This window comes from Aegilops tauschii, chromosome 1, assembly GCF_002575655.3.
Source record: "Aegilops tauschii subsp. strangulata cultivar AL8/78 chromosome 1, Aet v6.0, whole genome shotgun sequence".
Classification (NCBI taxonomy): Eukaryota; Viridiplantae; Streptophyta; class Magnoliopsida; order Poales; family Poaceae; genus Aegilops; species Aegilops tauschii.
Genome location: NC_053035.3, coordinates 190110134 through 190117801, shown reverse-complemented (window position 1 = coordinate 190117801; position 7668 = coordinate 190110134).

Sequence of the window (7668 nt, the reverse complement as noted above, 5' to 3'; positions counted from 1 at the left end):
AAAATTCATTTCTTCATGATTAGCTTGCGTCCTTTGAAGCATATTTAGGTCTCCAGCAAATTCTTCACACGGTTAAGTTCGTCTGGAGACCTGACGCTGCATGAGAGATTAGTTCTTTTTCTTCACCACCCACATCTGGAGGGGTGGCAAAGAGTTCATCATTCTGCGAGCTCCATAAGAGAAAGGTGGCATAGATGCCAATCCACTTTGTTTCACATAAGAGGGGTTAGGGTAAGCATATGAATAAGCAGAGAAATTCTTCGAGGACTTATGAACATAATGGTTTGAAGAATAATGCACATATTCATAGCCCTTAGATCTTCCCTGCGAAACAGAAGTGTTAGCACGATGATGTTCATATGAGGATTTTGATCCATATAAGGAATTTCGTCCACGTGAGGAATGTGTTCCATATGAGGACTTGGATCCATATGAAGACTTTGGTCCATATGAAGAATTTGATCTGGGGTTCCTATTCTTCACAGGTGGTGTCATGATGACATTCACCTGAAGATTTTCAAGGCACCTTTTGGGAACCCAGATTTTCTTCATATGGGGACCGTTCCTGCAGTTAGTGCCAACATATCTGGCAAATACTTCACCATTCTGATTTTTGAACAGCTTATAGTTGGAGTCAAATGACTCATCAGAAGAATATGAAGATTCACATGTAAAACCAAATAAAGTGGATGGATCTACTGGAGGTCCCTTTGCAGCAACCCATGAGGTTTTGGGATACTGCTCAGGCTTCCAGTATGTTCCATCATCATTGAGTTTCCTCTCAAAGGCAATACCCTCTTTCCTAGGGTTCCTGTTGAGGATCTACTTTTTAAGCACATCACAGAGAGCCTGATGCCCTTTGAGGCTTTTGTACATGCCTGTCACATACAATTCCTTCAGCCCTGCATTGTCAGTGATACAAGCAGCATCCTCAGATGAGGAATTAGTGATAGCAGAGACAGTTGAAGAATTTGCAGCAATAGAAGCATTTGAACTTTCAGGTGAAGAATTAGCAGATTCACATTCAATGCATTTCAAACATGGTGGAATGGATTCTTCCTGAGTGGCATTGATCTGTTGAGCAAGCAATGAATCACACTCCTTCTGAAGATCTTCATAACTCACCCTTAGCTTCTCAAGATCTTGCTTTCTTTGAAGAAATTCATAAGAAAGCTTCTCATGATCAGATAAGAGAGTGTTATGATGACTTTGAAGGTTGTCAAACTTAGACTGAAGTCTCTGAAGATTTCCAGTCAAAGTTTTAGTGTGATCCATTTCTTCACCCAACATGTCATCGCTTTTGTCTATCATATTTTGAACCTTTTCAAAAGCCTTTTGTTGTTCACAGCAATCTTAGCAAGTTTAGAGTAGCTAGGCTTGAGGTTTTCATCAGATTCATCCTCACTTGATTCAGAGGAGGGATATTTGAGTTCATTGGCACCCTTTGCCATGAGGCAATAGGTGGGAGCGTAGTCATCATCGTCGTCGTCGGCCTTGTTGGGGATGCCATTCTCCTCAGAGTTGAAGATGGACTTGCTGACGAAAGCAGAAGCGAGGGCTAGGCTGGCCACACTAGATTCTGACTTCTCAGATGCCTCCTCTTCCTCATTTTCCTCGGATTCAGCTTCAGAGTCCATTTCCTTGTCAATGAATGCCCAAGCCTTCTTGGCGCTGCTCTTCTTGTGAGATGAAGACTTCGAGGATTTTGATGATGAAGACTTCGAGGATTTCTTCTTCTTATTTGAGTCATCGGAACTGTAATCCTTGTATTTCTTCTTCTTTTATTCCTTTTCCCAAACAGGGCAATCTTGAATGTAGTGTCCAGGTTTCTTGCATTTGTGGCAAGTTCTCTTCTTGTAGTCACGGGATGAGGAATCTGACCTCATGTCATCACTTCTTGAGGATTTACCAAAGCGACCACGTCTTGAGAACTTCTAGAATTTCCTCACGAGCATTGCTAGCTCCTGGCTCAGTTCTTCAGGATCACCAAGGCTGCTACCAGAATCCTTGCCTTTAGATTCAGAGACTGTCTTGGCCTTCAAGGCGCGTGTTCTACCATAGCTTGATCCATAGAGATCTCTCTTCTCAGCAAGTTGGAACTCATGAGTGTTTAGCCTCTCGAGGATATCGGCGGGATCAAGAGCCTTGTAGTCTCCACGTTCTTGTATCATCAGTGCGAGAGTGTCAAATGAGGAATCAAGCAATCTCAGCAATTTCTTCAGCACCTCATGGTCGGTGATGTCAGTGGCACCAAGTGCTTGAAGCTCATTTGAGATGTCAGTAAGGCGATAGAAGGTTTGCTTAACATTTTCATTGTCGAGTCTTTTGAAGTGGTTGAAGATTGCGAAGAACGTCAACACGAGAGTCACGCTGTGTTGGGACTCCCTCATTGACCTTGGATAGCCTATCCCAAATAAGCTTAGCTGTCTCCAAAGCACTCACTCTGCCATATTGCCCTTTGCTCAGATGGCCACATATGATGTTCTTCGCTTGACAGTCGAGTTGCTTGAATCTCTTCACGTCAGCAGCGTTGATGGTAGGAGTGACAGAGGGAACACCATTTTCCACAACATACCAAAGATCGTTGCAATTGCCTCAAGATGCATTCGCATCTTATTCTTCCAGTAGGGGTAGTCCGTCCCATCGAAGGTAGGACACCCAGCATAGACCTTGATCATACTTGCGGTCGACATAACTAAAACTCTAGGCGGTTAAACCAAAATCACACAGAACAAGGGAGTACCTTGCTCTGATACCAATTGAAAGTGCGTTAAGTCGACTAGAGGGGGAGGTGAATAGGCGATTTTTACAAATTCGTCACTGAGGAATTTCACAGTGAGGAAATTCCTAAGTCACGAACAACTTAGCAACGGAATAAGTACTCAGATGCAAGCATAATAGAACAGTAGCACATACATCATGATGAAATGAAAACAAGCACAGAGTACAAGTAGCGTAAACACAGGATAAGCAGGCTGAAGACAAACTGACTGAAGAAATTGAACTGAGGAAATTGAGAAAATCTTCAGTCATGCTCTTCAAACAGTAACAATCAGGTACAACAACACAGTAATGAGGAAATGGGAGGGTTGAGGAAATAGAACCAGTTAGCTCGGTGAAGACAGTGATTTGGTAGACCAATTCCAACTGCTGTGACAGTTGTACGTCTGGTTGGAGCGGCTATGTATTTAAACCTGAGGACACACAGTCCCGGACACACAATCCTCACCGTATTCTCCTTGAGCTAAGGTCACACAGACCTCGCCCAATCACTCGTGGTAAGTCTTCAGGTGACTTCCAAACCTTCACAAACTCGGTCACTCGGCGATCCACAATTTCCTCTTGGATGCTCTAGACCATGACGCCTAACCGTCTGGAAGATGCACAGTCTTCAAAGGTAACAAGCATCAGTTCCACACAGGAACAATCTCTTTAGTGATGCTCAATCACTTTGGGTTTGTACGTGTTTGGGTTTGGGTCCTCACTTGATGATTTTCGCTCAAAGTCCTCGGAGGTTGGGATGCTCTCAATGACAAGTGTCAGTTTCTCTCGGAGCAGCCAACCAGCTAGTGGTTGTAGGGGGCGGCTATTTATAGCCTAGGGAGCAGCCCGACATGATCAGACATAAATGCCCTTCAATGATATGACCGTTAGGTGGATAAGATATTTTGGGACAGCTAGCGCATAGCACAGCAACGGTCGGATATTTGAGTATCAAATTCCTCAGGGCTATCATGTTCCTCACTAGTAGGCAATCCGCACTAGCGAATTCCTAACTCCTCAGTCAGAACAAATTCCTTAGAGACCAGAAGATCTTCTTCTCTGTCACTGAAGAAACTGACTGAACTGTATGAGATTTCCAATGTCTTCACTCAAAGGGATTGGTAGGTGTAGGATTTTGAGATGAGCATCACTTGGAAACTTTTCCTTAGTTTTACCTCGACCCCCTTTAACAGTACGGTGTTTCCTATGACTCAATACAGAGAAAATGAAACTACGAAAACAAAAGTCTTCACGCTCCATGTTCCTCGCACGAATATCAAGTCTTCAAGGTTACACCAATTTCTTCACTTTCAAAGTCTTCAGAAAGCCAAAGTCTTCAGTTGAAGACATTCATTTTTAGGGGTCGACTTTCACTGTAAATATCAAACTCTTCATAGACTTATTGACCTGTGTACACTCACAAACACATTTGTCCCTTAACCTATAAGTCTTCAATACACCAAAATCACTAAGGGGCACTAGATGCACTTACAAATGCAGATGATGGTGGCTACCTTCAACAACCACCAGGAGCTGGTAGACAAGGCCATCATCCTTGAAGGCAAGCAGCAGCAGATTGATAGCCGCAAGCGGAAGTATGGCCAGGGAAAGTACAGCTCTGGAGCTCAGCAGAAGCCCCGCTACACCCCATACTCAGGTGGACACAACCACCATACCCATGGAGGCCATACTCACGGAGGACATACCCATTCCAACACCAATAGCCAGAAGAATGGCAATGGCAGAAATAGTACTCAACATAATTCTGCTCCAGTGATTGGGGACCTTGATATAGGGTGGAGCCCTATACGGTCAATCGTTCACGAAAGGAGCGAATCCCGCGATGAACACAAAGAACCCAAGGGGAGAACACGAAGAACACAAGGGGAGAACACGAAAGGAAACACAAGAGAATCACTCAAACCAACGAGATTAGGTCACACATATGCTAGATCCTCGAAACACAAAGAGATACACGATCTGAATCCAACAAAGGACGATACATGGGTAACTGGTTCTTCTCCGAGAGGAGGTCTTGAGGTCTTCCCGTTAGGGGTCTTGAATCCAAGTGGATCTTCTCCGAAGAGGTGATGGTTCCTCGCGATGGAGTAGATCCAGATGGATGAGCGAAGCTCTATCTCACATATGAGCTAACACAACACTAACCCTAGAAAGAGGGATGAGGAGGTCCATTTATAGTCTAGAGTCACGAAAGGGTAAGTGGGCTTCGGCCCAACACGCGGGCGGCATACAAGTGTCGGATGTCCAACCATCATCGGTCGTCCGGTTGCTCGCGGGGGATCGGACGTCCGGTTAGGGTCGATCGTCCGATGTTTTGGCTCTGTTGGCGCTTTGTCGGTTGTCCGGTCGGGGTCGGATGTCCAGTGCGTCGGTCGTCCGGAGGTCTCCATTCTTCCGATGTTTTGGCTCGGGTGTGGTGGTGCCGGTCGTCCGGAGGGGGTCGGTCGCCTGGGACCTGGAGTGCGTCGTACGTCCGGTAGGCGTCGATCGTCCGGGCGCTGGGGCGTCTTCTGGCTAGGACTTGGTCAGCTGGTGGATGCTCCAGGCATTGGACGTCCGAGGGGCGCCGGTCGTCCGATGACTGAGAGTTTCGAGCAGTCCTTCTTCTTGTCCATTGAATTTGGTGTCCTCGCCGTCTTGTCCGTTGGGTGTAGCTGATCCGTGGCTTTCCTCCACGTACCTGATCACAAATAGGGTATCCGCCTGAGGTAGTAGCCATGTCTCATATGTAGGAAGTGGAAGTACGGAGAGGAGCGAGTTCACCTTGTCTTCGATATCCTTTGCTCGGGCTCTTGCCATTGCTCCAAGTGGTGTTGTAGGAGACGTAGGTAGGTCCATGGGGATGACCTTGGGATGCTCCGCATCATCTTCCCCCCTTGGGAAAGATCCGACCTCGGATCGAAATCTTCATCACCATGGTAGGGCGAGAGATCCTTGACGTTGAAGACGTCGCTCACGTTGTACTTGTCGCGCGGGAGGTCGATCTTGTAAGCGTTGTTGTTGTAGCGTGCTAGCACCTTGAAGGTTCCATCAGCTCGTGGTAGAAGTTTGGACTTACGTTCGTTGGGGAAGCGGTCCTTGCGAAGGTGTAGCCACATGAGATCTCCAATGTTGAATATCATGGGTTGCTTGTTGACGTTGAGCTTGGTCGCGAGTCATTGTACTTGGCGCTCGATTGTGTACCTTGTATCTTCATGCATCTTCTTGAGATAGTTCACTCGTGCACTCACGTCCATATTGATGCGCTCTTGTAGTGGTAGAGGAAGAATGTCCAATGGGGACAACGGGTTGAAACCGTAGACGACCTCAAATGGGGACTTGCCGGTAGTCGAATGTCTTGCGCGGTTGTAGGCGTACTCAGTGATCGGTAGGCACTCCTCCCACTCCTTGATGTTCTTCTTAATTAACACTCGTAGTTGAGTGGAGAGTGTACGGTTCGTCACCTCCGTTTGACCGTCGGTTTGTGGATGGTATGCCGTGGAGAATAGTAGCTTGATTCCGAGCTTGGCGCATAAGGTCTTCCAAAAGTAACTCAAGAACTTGACGGCGTGGTCCGAGACAATCGTCTTTGGTACTCCATGTAGGCGTAAGATTTCCCTACAAAAAAGGTTTGCAACATGTGAAGCATCGTCTATCTTTTTGCAAGGAATGAAATGAGCCATTTTTGAGAATCGGTCCACAACAACAAATACGAAACCTTTGCCATTTCTAGTCCTAGGCAAACTAAGCACAAAATCCATGCTAATATCTTCCCATGGGTGATATGGAATTGGAAGGGGTGTATAAAGACCATGATATTGAGCTTTGGACTTAGCTTTGCGACATGTCGAACATCGGGTGGTGAAGCGTGAGACGTCGCGGAACATCTTGGGACAAAAATAGTTCTTAGAGAGCGTAGCAAACGTCTTGTCGCGTCCAAAGTGTCCCATTAGTCCTCCTCCATGAGATTCCTGCAAAAGTAACAAACAAAGATAAGACTCGGGGATGCAAAGTTTGTTAGCTCTCATAAGATAATCAAACATTTGGCATAAGGAATAGCAAAAGTAGGATCATGCGCATACAAGTCTTTTATGTGCTCAAAGCCAATGACATTCAATTCAAGTTTGGTGACAAGCATGCATATGCGGGAAAGAGCGTCTGCCACAACATTTTCCTTACCTTTAATATACTTGATGACATATGGAAATGACTCAATGAACTCACTCCATTTAGCATGACGCTTGTTCAACTTAGTTTGACCCTTAAGGTATTTATGCGTATCATGGTCGGTATGGATGACAAATTCATGAGGGCGAAGGTAATATTCTCATTCATGCAAAACTCGCACTAAAGCATATAGCTCTTTGTCATAGATTGGATAATTGAGTTGCGCTCCGGAAAGTTTTTCGCTAAAGTAAGCAATTGGGCGCTTCTCTTGCGTTAACACACCTCCTATGCCATTACCACTAGCATCGCAATGAATTTCAAAAGGTTTGTCAAAGTTGTGTAATGCAAGCACGGGAGCATGAGTAAGAAAATTCAAAAGTTCATTAAATGTGGTATCTTGGGATGGTCCCCAAACAAAAGGCGCATTTTTCTTACTCAAAGCATGCAAAGGTGAAGCAATGGTGCTAAAATCCTTCACAAATCTATGATAGAAACCGGTTAAATCAAGAAAACTAGGCACTTGTTGCAAGTTGGTTGGTTGGGGCCATGTTTTAATAGCATTGATCTTAGATTCATCAATATGAACACCCTTAGAGGACACAACAAAACCCAAGAAAACAAGCTTATCAACACCAAAAAGGCATTTTTCCATATTAGCATAAAGGCGCTCTTTTCGGAGGGTTTGGAATACGGTCCTAAGGTGGGTGACATGATCTTTGAGGGATTTGCTAAACACAA